This window comes from Hyla sarda, chromosome 10 (genome assembly GCF_029499605.1).
Source record: "Hyla sarda isolate aHylSar1 chromosome 10, aHylSar1.hap1, whole genome shotgun sequence".
Classification (NCBI taxonomy): domain Eukaryota; kingdom Metazoa; phylum Chordata; class Amphibia; order Anura; family Hylidae; genus Hyla; species Hyla sarda.
The window spans coordinates 114,211,685-114,225,373 of NC_079198.1; the positions used below are offsets into that span (position 1 = coordinate 114,211,685).

Sequence of the window (13,689 nt, forward strand, 5' to 3'; positions counted from 1 at the left end):
GGCGCAGTGGCCCTTTAAATCGCAGAGACCCGGCGCGCGCGCGCCCTAGGGAGCGGGGCCGCGCGCGCCGGGACAGGACAGACGGAGAGCGAGTCAGGTACGGGAGCCAGGATGCGCATCGCGAGCGGGCGCCACCCGCATCGCGAATCGCATCCCGGCTGGAGACGGTATCGCAGCGCACCGGGTCAGTGGAGCTGCCCGGAGCGCTGCGGTAGCGAGAGTGAAGCGAGCGCTCCGGGGAGGAGCGGGGACCCGGAGCGCTCGGCGTAACAGTACCCCCCCCCTTGGGTCTCCCCCTCTTCTTAGAGCCTGAGAACCTGAGGAGCAGACTTTTGTCTAGGATATTGTCCTCAGGTTCCCAGGATCTCTCTTCAGGACCACAACCCTCCCAATCGACCAGGAAAAAGGTTTTCCCTCTGACCTTCTTGGAGGCCAGTATTTCTTTAACGGAGAAGATGTCCGAGGAGCCGGAAACAGGAGTGGGAGAAACAAACTTAGGAGAGAAACGGTTGATGATAAGTGGTTTAAGAAGAGAAACGTGAAAGGCATTAGGAATTCGAAGAGAAGGAGGAAGAAGAAGTTTGTAAGAGACAGGATTAATCTGGCACAAGATTTTGAAAGGACCAAGATAGCGTGGTCCCAATTTGTAGCTAGGGACACGGAAGCGGACATATTTAGCGGAGAGCCATACCTTGTCTCCAGGAGAAAAAATGGGGGGAGCTCTTCTTTTTCTATCAGCAAACTTCTTCATGCGTGATGAGGCCTGTAAAAGAGAATTTTGGGTCTCTTTCCATATGGTGGAAAGATCACGAGATATTTCATCCACAGCGGGCAAACCAGAGGGCAAGGGAGTAGGGAGGGGGGGAAGAGGGTGACGGCCGTACACCACAAAAAATGGGGATTTGGAGGAGGATTCAGAGATTCTGAAGTTATACGAAAATTCGGCCCATGGTAGAAGATCTGCCCAGTCATCCTGGCGGGAGGAAACAAAATGGCGTAAATAATCACCCAGGACCTGGTTAATTCTTTCTACTTGCCCATTGGATTGAGGATGATATGCAGAGGAAAAGTTTAATTTAATCTTGAGTTGTTTACAGAGAGCCCTCCAGAATTTTGACACGAATTGGACGCCTCTATCCGAGACGATCTGCGTGGGCAACCCGTGAAGACGAAAAATGTGTACAAAAAATTGTTTTGCCAACTGAGGCGCTGAAGGAAGACCAGGAAGAGGGATGAAATGTGCCATCTTGGAGAATCGATCAACGACCACCCAAACAACAGTGTTGCCACGGGATGGGGGTAAGTCCGTAATAAAGTCCATACCAATCAGAGACCAAGGCTGTTCGGGGACAGGCAGAGGATGAAGAAGACCAGCGGGCTTCTGGCGAGGAGTCTTATCCCGGGTACAAACAGTGCAGGCTCGTACAAAATCCACAACATCCGTCTCCAGAGTCGGCCACCAATAGAAACGAGAGATGAGTTGCACGGATTTCTTGATACCCGCATGACCTGCGAGATGGGAGGAGTGACCCCATTTGAGGATTCCGAGGCGTTGGCGTGGAGAAACGAAGGTCTTCCCTGGAGGAGTTTGCCTGATGGAGGCTGGAGAAGTGGAGATCAGGCAGTCAGGGGGGATGATGTGTTGCGGAGAGAGCTCTACTTCCGAGGCATCCGAGGAACGAGAGAGAGCATCGGCCCTAATGTTCTTATCGGCAGGCCGAAAGTGAATTTCAAAATTAAATCGGGCAAAGAACAGAGACCACCTGGCCTGGCGAGGATTCAGCCGTTGGGCAGACTGGAGATAGGAGAGGTTCTTGTGATCGGTGTAAATAATAACTGGAAATCTTGATCCCTCCAACAGATGCCTCCATTCCTCAAGTGCTAATTTAATGGCTAGAAGCTCTCGGTCCCCGATGGAGTAGTTCCTCTCAGCTGGAGAGAAGGTCCTAGAAAAAAAACCACAAGTAACAGCATGCCCGGAAGAATTTTTCTGTAGAAGGACCGCTCCAGCTCCTACAGAGGAGGCATCAACCTCCAATAGGAAGGGTTTAGATGGGTCAGGTCTGGAGAGCACGGGAGCCGAAGAAAAGGCAGATTTGAGCTGTTTAAAGGCGTCTTCCGCTTGAGGAGGCCATGACTTAGGATTGGCATTCTTTTTGGTTAAAGCCACGATAGGAGCCACAATGGTGGAAAAATGTGGAATGAATTGTCTGTAATAATTGGCGAACCCCAAAAAACGTTGGATAGCACGAAGTCCGGAGGGGCGTGGCCAATCTAAGACGGCAGAGAGTTTGTCTGGATCCATTTGTAGTCCCTGGCCAGAGACCAAGTATCCTAGGAAAGGAAGAGATTGACATTCAAACAGACATTTCTCCATTTTGGCATACAGTTGATTGTCACGAAGTCTCTGAAGAACCATGCGGACATGCTGGCGGTGTTCTTCTAGGTTGGCAGAAAAAATCAGGATATCGTCCAGATATACAACAACACAGGAATATAAGAGATCACGAAAGATTTCATTAACAAAGTCTTGGAAGACGGCAGGGGCGTTGCACAGGCCAAAGGGCATGACCAGATACTCAAAGTGTCCATCTCTGGTGTTAAATGCCGTTTTCCATTCATCCCCCTCTCTGATGCGAATGAGATTATAGGCACCTCTTAAGTCCAGTTTGGTAAAGATGTGGGCACCTTGGAGGCGATCAAAGAGTTCAGAGATGAGAGGTAGGGGGTAGCGGTTTTTTACAGTGATTTTATTAAGACCGCGGTAGTCAATGCAAGGACGTAGAGAGCCATCTTTTTTGGACACAAAGAAAAATCCGGCTCCGGCAGGAGAGGAAGATTTGCGGATAAAGCCCTTCTTTAAATTTTCCTGGATATACTCAGACATAGCAAGAGTCTCTGGGTCAGAGAGAGGATAAATTCTGCCCCGGGGTGGAGTAGTACCCGGGAGGAGGTCAATGGGACAGTCATAAGGCCTGTGAGGAGGTAAAGTCTCAGCTTGTTTTTTGCAAAAAACATCCGCAAAGTCCATATAGGCCTTAGGGAGACCGGTTACAGGAGGCACCACAGGGTCACGGCAGGGAGTACTGGGAACCGGTTAAGACAGTCCTTGGAACAAGAGGGACCCCAACTCTTGATCTCCCAAGTGGACCAATCCAGGGTAGGGGAGTGGTGTTGAAGCCAGGGTAGTCCAAGGAGAATTTCGGAAGTGCAATTGGGGAGGACCAAAAACTAAATTTTTTCATGGTGAGATCCGATGCACATTAGGAGGGGCTCCGTGCGGAAACGTATGGTACAGTCCAATCTTTCATTGTTAACACAATTGATGTAGAGAGGTCTGGCGAGACTGGTCAGCGGGATGTTGAACCTGTTGGTGAGAGAGGCCAAAATAAAATTTCCTGCAGATCCGGAATCCAAGAAGGCCATAGTAGAGAAGGAGAAGGTAGAGGCGGATACCCGCACAGGCACAGTAAGACGTGGAGAAGCAGAGTTGACATCAAGGGCTGTCTCGCCTTTGTGCGGGGTCAGCGTACGTCTTTCCAGGCGGGGAGGACGGATAGGACAATCCTTCAGGAAGTGTTCGGTACCGGCACAGTACAGGCAGAGATTCTCCATGCGGCGTCGTGTCCTCTCTTGAGGTGTCAGGCGAGACCGGTCAACCTGCATAGCCTCCACGGCGGGAGGCACAGGAACGGATTGCAGGGGACCAGAGGAGAGAGGAGCCGGGGAGAAAAAACGCCTTGTGCGAACAAAGTCCATATCCTGGCGGAGCTCCTGACGCCTTTCGGAAAAACGCATGTCAATGCGAGTGGCTAGATGAATGAGTTCATGTAGGTTAGCAGGGATTTCTCGTGCGGCCAGAACATCTTTAATGTTGCTGGATAGGCCTTTTTTAAAGGTCGCGCAGAGGGCCTCATTATTCCAGGATAGTTCTGAAGCAAGAGTACGGAATTGTACGGCGTACTCGCCAACGGAAGAATTACCCTGGACCAGGTTCAACAGGGCAGTCTCAGCAGAAGAGGCTCGGGCAGGTTCCTCAAAGACACTTCGAATTTCCGAGAAGAAGAGTGTACAGAGGCAGTGACGGGGTCATTGCGGTCCCAGAGCGGTGTAGCCCATGACAGAGCTTTTCCAGACAGAAGGCTGACTACGAAAGCCACCTTAGACCTTTCAGTGGGAAACTGGTCCGACATCATCTCCAAGTGCAGGGAACATTGAGAAAGGAAGCCACGGCAAAATTTAGAGTCCCCATCAAATTTATCCGGCAAGGACAGTCGTAGGCCTGGAGTGGCCACTCGCTGCGGAGGAGGTGCAGGAGCTGGCGGAGGAGATGATTGCTGAAGCTGTGGTAGTAGCTGCTGTAGCATCACGGTCAGTTGAGACAGCTGGTGGCCTTGTTGCGCTATCTGTTGTGACTGCTGGGCGACCACCGTGGTGAGGTCGGCGACAACTGGCAGAGGAACTTCAGCGGGATCCATGGCCGGATCTACTGTCACGATGCCGGCTGGCAGGAGGTGGATCCTCTGTGCCAGAGAGGGATTGGCGTGGACCGTGCTAGTGGACCGGTTCTAAGTCACTACTGGTTTTCACCAGAGCCCGCCGCAAAGCGGGATGGTCTTGCTGCGGCGGTAGTGACCAGGTCGTATCCACTAGCAACGGCTCAACCTCTCTGGCTGCTGAAGATAGGCGCGGTACAAGGGAGTAGACAGAAGCAAGGTCGGACGTAGCAGAAGGTCGGGGCAGGCAGCAAGGATCGTAGTCAGGGGCAACGGCAGGAGGTCTGGAACACAGGCTAGGAACACACAAGGAAACGCTTTCACTGGCACAATGGCAACAAGATCCGGCGAGGGAGTGAAGGGGAAGTGAGGTATAAATAGGGAGTGCACAGGTGAACACACTAATTGGAACCACTGCGCCAATCAGCGGCGCAGTGGCCCTTTAAATCGCAGAGACCCGGCGCGCGCGCGCCCTAGGGAGCGGGGCCGCGCGCGCCGGGACAGGACAGACGGAGAGCGAGTCAGGTACGGGAGCCGGGATGCGCATCGCGAGCGGGCGCCACCCGCATCGCGAATCGCATCCCGGCTGGAGACAGTATCGCAGCGCACCGGGTCAGTGGAGCTGCCCGGAGCGCTGCGGTAGCGAGAGTGAAGCGAGCGCTCCGGGGAGGAGCGGGGACCCGGAGCGCTCGGCGTAACAGTAGTTATATTCTTGTATATAGGAGCAGTATTATAGTAGCTATATTCTTGTATATAGGAGCAGTATTATAGTAGTTATATTCTTGTATATAGGAGCAGTATTATAGTAGTTATATTCTTGTATATAGGAACAGTATTATAGTAGTTATATTCTTGTATATGGGAGCAGTATTATAGTAGTTATATTCTTGTATATAGGAGCAGTATTATAGTAGTTATATTCTTGTATATGGGAGCAGTATTATAGTAGTTATAGTCTTGTATATAGGCGCAGTATTATAGTAGTTATATTCTTGTATATAGGAGGCAGTATTATAGTAGTTATATTCTTGTATATAGGAGCAGTATTATAGTAGTTATATTCTTGTACATAGAAGCAGTATTATAGTAGTTATATTCTTGTATATAGGAGCATTATTATAGTAGTTATATTCTTGTATATAGGAGGCAGTATAATAGTAGTTATATTCTTGTATATAGGAGGCAGTATTATATTAGTTATGTTGTTGTACATAGAAGCAGTATTATAGTAGTTATATTCTTGAATATAGGAGTAGTATTATAGTAGATATAGGAACAGTATTATAGTAGTTATATTCTTGTATATAGGAACAGTATTATAGTAGTTATATTCTTGTATATAGGAGCAGTATTATAGTAGTTATATTCTTGTATATAGGAGGCAGTATTATAGTAGTTATATTTTTGTATATAGGAGCAGTATTATAGTAGTTATATTCTTGTACATAGAAGCAGTATTATAGTAGTTATATTCTTGTATATAGGAGCAGTATTATAGTAGTTATATTCTTGTATATAGGAGCATTATTATAGTAGTTATATTCTTGTATATAGGAGGCAGTATAATAGTAGTTATATTCTTGTATATAGGAGGCAGTATTATAGTAGTTATGTTGTTGTACATAGAAGCAGTATTATAGTAGTTATATTCTTGAATATAGGAGTAGTATTATAGTAGATATAGGAACAGTATTATAGTAGTTATATTCTTGTATATAGGAACAGTGTTATAGTAGTTATATTCTTGTACACAGGAGGCAGTATTGTAGTAGTTATATTCTTGTATATAGGAGCAGTATTATAGTAGTTATATTCTTGAATATAGGAGCAGTATTATAGTAGTTATATTCTTGTATATAGGAGGCAGTATTATAGTAGTTATATTCTTGCACATTGGAACAGTACTGTATTGGTTATATTCATACACAGCAAAACAATTCTCAATTTAAAAAAAAAATAAAAGGAACACTTGGCCAGGCTGGTAAAACAATTGAAAAGAAAGCTTTATCCTTCACTGTTGCTCTGCTATTACTACCTAAAGGGGTTACTAAAGGGGTCTTCTATTACTACCTAAAGGGGTTACAAAAGGGGTCTTCTATTACTACCTAAAGGGGTTACTAAAGGGGTCTTCTATTACTACCTAAAGGGGTTACAAAAGGGGTCTTCTATTACTTCCTAAAGGGGTTACTAAAGGGGTCTTCTATTACTACCTAAAGGGGTTACTAACGGGGTCTTCTATTACTACCTAAAGGGGTTACTAAAGGGGTCTTCTATTACTACCTAAAGGGGTTACTAAAGGGGTCTTCTATTACTACCTAAAGGGGTTACTAAAGGGGTCTTCTATTACTACCTAAAGGGGTTACTAAAGGGGTCTTCTATTACTACCTAAAGGGGTTACTAAAGGGGTCTTCTATTACTACCTAAAGGGAGTTATTAAAGGGGGCTGATATTGCTATTTAAAAAGAGTTACTACTACTACTTAAAGGTTCGCTGCTGCTGCCTAAAGGGGGGCTGCTAATAATATATTGGGGGCTGCAACATATACATGGAACTGGTAATGTATACAGGGGGCAAATATATACAGGGCTACCTACCTACAGGGAGTAATCCCTACTTATAGGAGGCTGCTACTACCTACAGAGAATAACTATCTACAGAGAATAACTACCTACAGGTGGCACCTACCTACTCAGGGCACCTGTGTAATGGGGGAAACAATGTGGAAGGACCTTTCTACCTACTGAAACGACCTAACTACATAATGGGGGGTGGGCCCTACTCTCCCCCAACCTACTTAACTATCCACTTTACTGGTTGGGACACTAAGGGGGTTATTATTACTGTTTGGAGTGCTATAGGTGCTGGGAAAGTACAGAGTCTTAAATGTTTGTCTGGCAGGTTCAAGTTTTGCCTAAGGCCTCAAGAAGTCTAAAGCCGCCTCTACATCTGGTATATGCGACATGCTGCTCGACAAGTAGGGAAGCAGATTTTTAAATGTTAACCCTTCCCTGCAAGCTCAAGGAGGAATGTCCAAACTGGATACAACCACAGCAAAAAGGACTGGTCTACAGCCACTGGATATAAACCTGAAAGTTCAATTCACTGACAGAAAGCAGAGGGCTTGTGTGGCAAAGAGTTGTAACACAAAGGGGGATATTTATCAGAACTGGTGTAAAGTAACCAATCCAGTGGCGGGCTGCACTATCCATATGGCTACAAACCCAAGTGTTGCAATGAAATAGCAGTATGCAGCTCGAGGACCCTATCTGCGTACCCTAGGGTGCAGATAATTAAAGGGGTATTCCAGGTCAAAACTTTTTTCTTATATATCAACTGGCTCCGGAAAGTTATACAGATTTGTAAATGACTTCTATTAAAAAATCTTAATCCTTCCAATAGTTATTAGCTTCTGAAGTTGAGTTGTTGTTTTCTGTCTAACTGCTTTCTGATGACTCACGTCCTGGGAGCTGTGCAGTTCCTATGGGGATATTCTCCCATCATGCACAGCTCCCGCGACGTGACATCATCATTGAGCAGTTAGACAGAAAACTTCAGAAGCTAATAACTATTGGAAGGATTAAGATTTTTTAATAGAAATAATTTACAAATCTGTTTAACTTTCCAGAGCCAGTTGAGATATATATATATATATATATATATATATATATATATATATATATATGAAGGTTTTGCCTGGAATACCCCTTTAAAGAAAGAGACAAAAGGGAGAAAAACAAAGGTCTGATACCCTGCAGAAGTTTCACATCACCACAGTAGCGCAGGACATAAAGGTTTGTTCGGAGACAATGGACAACTCGTTTTGGCGATTTACTTGCACCTTCCTTAGATCCAACACTATACAATAAAATAAACGGACATACATAGATGTAGATATCTGGACTAGGAAGTTAAACAATTATGTGATAAAAGACAATATTTTCGTCAAGCGTAAAAAGTTATTAATATGATTATTTAAAATAAAAACGAGATAAAAATACTGAGATAGAAATGGATCATAAATAATCAATATAATAAATAATCAATATAATAAATGAATGGATACATAAGTGGGAGACTGAAGAAGAAATATGTGATGCTCATCTCTACAAATGGACCATATGATAAAAATCATGATGGGAATGAATTTCTCCTGTATATAGTAAATGTAACAAAAATGTGAAACAATGAAAAATAAAAACACAAACGAAACACCAAAATGGTGTTTCGTTTGTGTTTTTATTTTTCGTTGTTTCACTATTTTTTCACCCGTTTTTTCACAGCTGGCACCCACACCAGAACCATACTTGTGAGGTAACCTGGTACCCTTAAAGGGGTTCTCCGGTGCTTACACATCTTTTTCCCTATCCAAAGGATAGGGGATAAGATGCCTGATCGTGGGAGTCCCGCAGCTGGGGACCCCCGGGATCATGCACGCGTCACGCCCCCTCCCGTAGTCTTGCATTGAGGGGCGGAGCGTTATGTCACCCGGGGGCGGAGGCGTGACGTCACACGCCGCCGGCCTGGTGGTCGCCTGTAATCAGTCCCGGAACGAACACGCTCCGGGGACTGATTAGAACGGGGTGCCGCGTGCATGATCCCGGGGGTCCCCAGCTGCGGGACTCCCGCGATCAGGCATCTTATCCCCTATCCTTTGGATAGGGGAAAAGATGTGTAAGCACCGGAGTACCCCTTTAAGCAGCAAACGTCCAGTTTCTGCATCCTGAAGCGAGACAAGGGGTGGGGATAGGGTCGCCACCTTTCTTGCAAAAAAAAAAATACCGGCCATGCTAATTTGCGTAGTTAATTATATATGCGTGACATCTAGTGTTGCTCGCGAATATTCGCAATGCGAATTTTATTCGCGAATATCGCATATTCGCGAATATAGCACTATATATTCGTAATTACGAATATTCGTTTTTTTTTTTTTTTTTCCCAGTACACATCACAGTGATCATCCCTCTCTGCTTCCAGCTTGTGTGGTGTAAAGAAGGCTCTAATACTACTGTGCGAATTTCGCATATGCGAAAATGTGCATATGCTCATTTTCGCATATGCGAATTGTTGCTTATGCTAATTTTGTATATGTTATTTTCGCATTCGCGAAGTTTCACTTATGCGAAAATAAAACGCGAATATTACGAATATGCGAATATTCGCGAATATATGACGAATATTCATCCATATATTCGCGAATATTCGCGAATTCGAATATGGCCTATGCCGCTCAACACTAGTGACATCACAGGATACCCATATGTGCAGGGGAATTTTGTCCTATTCTGACCTATAACTTTTTTATTCCTCCTTATACGGTCTGTATGAGGCTAATTTTTTCGCCCCGATCTGTAGTTTTTAACCGGACCATTTTTGTTTTGATGTGACTTTTTGATCGCTTTTTTTATTTTATTTGGGAGTTGCAGTTAGTTACTAACTACGACTCCCAGCATGCCCTGATACAGCCTGTGGCTGAGCAGCTGCCCCAAACAAAAACTACAACTCCCAGCATGTTGGACTATATAGTAGTATATAGTATAGTATATAGTCAGTGTTTCAAACCCAGGGGTGCCTCCAGCTGTTGCAAAACTACAACTCCCAGCATGCTGGGAGTTGCAATTTTGCAACAGTTGGAGGTGCTCTGCTTGGGAAACACTGATTATATACTATACTATATACTAGATCCATAACTTTTTAATTTTTCTATAATCATAGTAGTAATTTTTTTTGTGTGAAAAGTTTGGTTTCTTAATCTCACCTTTTATTGTATCTATTATATCATATCAATATATATCATTTTACTGTTGGTTTATTGCACATTTGCAGGGAAATCTGCAGCAGATAATGTCGCTGGTAGAAATATCCTTCACCTGTTGTGGTCATTCAGCGCGGTGGAGCCGGGTTCCCTCTGAAGCCTTGTATTCCTTTGTATAATACTGGGGGACACAGGGAGCTTGAGATGAGCCCCTACAGCTCATGACCCATAGCAGGAGCACAGTTTGGGGGAGATTTATCAAAACCCGTCCAGAGGAAAAGTTGCTGAGTTGCCCATAGCAACCAATCAGATTGCTTCTTTCATTTTTAACAAGGCCTCTGTAAAATGTAAGAAGCGATCTGATTGGTTGCTATAGGCAACTGGGCAACTTTTCCCTTGCACAAGTTTTGATAAATCTCCCACATTGGGTTTTATTTACTAGCGTGATCCCGACTCTTTTTTGTCGGGTTTTGCGCCTAAATTGTGTCTCACGTTCCATGCGACACAATTTGCGCCCCCAAAAAACCCAAACCCCCCATTTTACAAGAAAAACCCTGAAAAGGGGCATGACCATGGAAGAAAGTGGGCGTGGTCCTGGCAAAAGGGGCGTATCCCTGACAGTTTTGAAAAATCCCAACATATTTATTAAGGTTTCCACAGAAAATGTGGTGGATTTGAGCTGAGGAAAACCTAACAGATCAGAACATGTGTAAAAAAAAGCAAAATGTAGGGAAAGTGCAAAATGTAGAGAAACCTTAGTAAATACCTGTCGAAAATCAAAACCCACAAAGAAAACTCCACTCCCCTCTTAGTAAATAAACCCCATTGTCTCCATGCTAGTCCATATACCTCAATGTCTACATGTAGAAGTGATTTAAAGGGGTACTCCGGTGGAAAAAAAATGTTTTAAATCAACTGGCTCCAGAAAGTTAAACAGATTTGTAAATTACTTCTATTCAAAAAATCTTAATCCTTCCAGTACTTATTAGTTGCTGAATACTACAGGGGCATTCTTTTCTTTTTGGAACGCAGTGCTCTCTGCTGACATCATGACCACAGTGCTCTCTGCTGACATCTCTGTCCATTTTAGGAACTGTCCAGAGCAGCATATGTTTTCTATGGGGATTTTCTCCTACTCTGGACAGTTCTTAAAATGGACAGAGGTGTCAGCAGAGAGCCCTGTGCTCGTGACGTCAGCAGAGAGCTCTGTGTTCCAAAAAGAAAAGAATTTCCTCTGTAGTATTCAGCTAATAAGTACTGGAAGGAGTAAGATTAATCAGTTTAAAGGGGTACTCCGGTGAAAACCTTTTTTCTTTTAAATCAACTGGTGGCAGAAAGTTAAACATATTTGTAAATTACTTCTATTAAAAAAATCTTAATCCTTCCAGTACTTATTAGCTGCTGAATGCTACAGAGGAAATTCCTTTATTTTTGGAACACTGATGACATCACGAGCACAGTGCTCTCTGCTGACATCTCTGTCCATCTCTGTGACATCTCTGTCCATCTCTGTCCATCTCTGTCCATAGCAGATGTATGCAAAGGGCAGCATGGTGGCTCAGTGGTTAGCACTGCTGCCTTGCAGTGCTGGGGACTTGGGTTCAAATCCCACTAAGGACAACAATAAATAAAGCATTATTATTATTATAATAACGTCAGAAGAGAGAACTGTGCTCGTGATGTCATCAGAGAGCATTCCAAAAAGAAAAGAATTTCCTCTGTAGTATTCAGCAGCTAATAAGTACAGGAAGGATTAAGATTTTTTTTATAGAAGTAATTTACAAATATGTTTAACTTTCTGCCACCAGTTGATTTAAAAGAAAAAAAGTTTTCCACCAGAGTTCCTCTTTAGGGGTAGTCCAGTGGTGAAAAACGTATCCCCTATCCTAAGGATAGGAGATAAGTTTCAGATCGCGGGGGGTCCCGATACGGGGCCCCGGCTCGTTGGCCAGATAGCACTAGTTGACCACTGCACGAATCGGCGGCCGACATGCCCACAGAAGATCGCGGGAACCCCCCCCGCGCGATCTGAAACTTATCCCCTATCCTTAGGATAGGGGATACGTTTTTCACCACTGGAGTAGTCCTTTAAACTGTACTTCAGTTTGAACTTGAATGTGAACTACACTCCAGAATCTGTTGGTGCTATAAAGAAAGATAATACAGAGCAGTGCCGCACCCCTTACCTTGTATTACCCCTCACTTACCTAGTGGCGTCATCCATGATTGTCTATCACACGTCTCACCCCTTGAGGCCGTCAAGTAGAAAGTCTTTGTAGATTTGACAATAATACGTTTCGGGACTTTAACGTTCACCTCTCACCCTGCGGGTCAGTCCTGGGGGGCATACTGTACCAGATTTTCCTCATAGTTTTGTCATGTTCCTACAATAGTGCGGGTTTGTCGTTTAAAGTATATTATTAGTAAAAGGCGAAGACCAACCAATGTAACCCTACACATTCTCAAAATGTCAGCTGGGGAATTCCCCTGACAGACGCCATTCAAGGGCAAAGAACTGTAAAAAAACAACACAATGGCGGAGATTGATCAAAACCCGTCCAGAGGAAAAGTTGCTGAGTTGCCCATAGCAACCAATCAGATCACTGCTTTCATTTCTCAGAGGCCTTTTCAAAAATGAAAGCAGCGATCTGATTGGTTGCTATGGGCAACTCAGCAACTTTTCCTCTGGACGGGTTTTGATCAATCTCCCCCCTATATACATTTGATGACAGTCAAAAAAAAAGTTCAAGTGACATATATGGTCTGGTTGATGTCAATCTAGTGCAGTGTTTCCCAACCAGGGTGCCTCCAGCTGTTGGAAAACTACAACTCCCAGCATGCCCGGACAGCCGAAGGCTGTCCGGGCATGCTGGGAATTGTAGTTTTCCAACAGCTGGGGGCACCCTGGTTGGGAAACACTGCTCTAGTGTCATCCATTGGATCCTCATAGGCTGAGCACACATGAAGAAGACTGCCAACGTACTATAGCTTCAGAAACATGGCAAAATGTATGATTTGCAATGTAGTTTAAGGGTACGTTCCCACACGGCGTATTTTGCTGCGTATTTGGTGCTGCGTATTTTCCTACCCATTGACTTCAACAGAGAAAATAAAATACGCAGCAGCAAATACGCAGCAAATACGCCGTGTGGGAATGTACCCTAAAGGGGTTATCCAGGAAAATAACTTTTTTTTTTTATATATATATATATCAACTGGCTCCAGAAAGTTGAACAGATTTGTAAATGACTTCTATTAAAAAATCTTAATCCTTTCAGTACTTATGAGCTTCTGAAGTTGAGTTGTTCTTTTCTGTCTAAGTGCTCTCTGATGACACGTGTCTCGGGAACCGCCCAGTTTAGAAGAGGTTTGTTATGGGATTTTGCTTCTAAACTGGGCGGTTCCCGAGACACGTGTCATCAGAGATTACTTAAGACAGAA

General features: G+C 44.5%; 1 protein-coding gene across 1 annotated transcript in view; it reads right to left on the reverse strand.

The window, feature by feature from the left end:
* Nucleotides 1-12,797, reverse strand: part of LOC130293367 (CMP-N-acetylneuraminate-beta-galactosamide-alpha-2,3-sialyltransferase 4-like) — a 96,006-nt gene extending 83,209 nt beyond the window's left edge. The window contains exon 1 of the mRNA XM_056541970.1: nucleotides 12,456-12,797. The gene's annotated coding sequence lies outside the window, so the exon portion shown is untranslated. The remainder of the gene's footprint in view (nucleotides 1-12,455) is intronic.
* Between the last annotated feature and the right edge of the window lie 892 nt (nucleotides 12,798-13,689).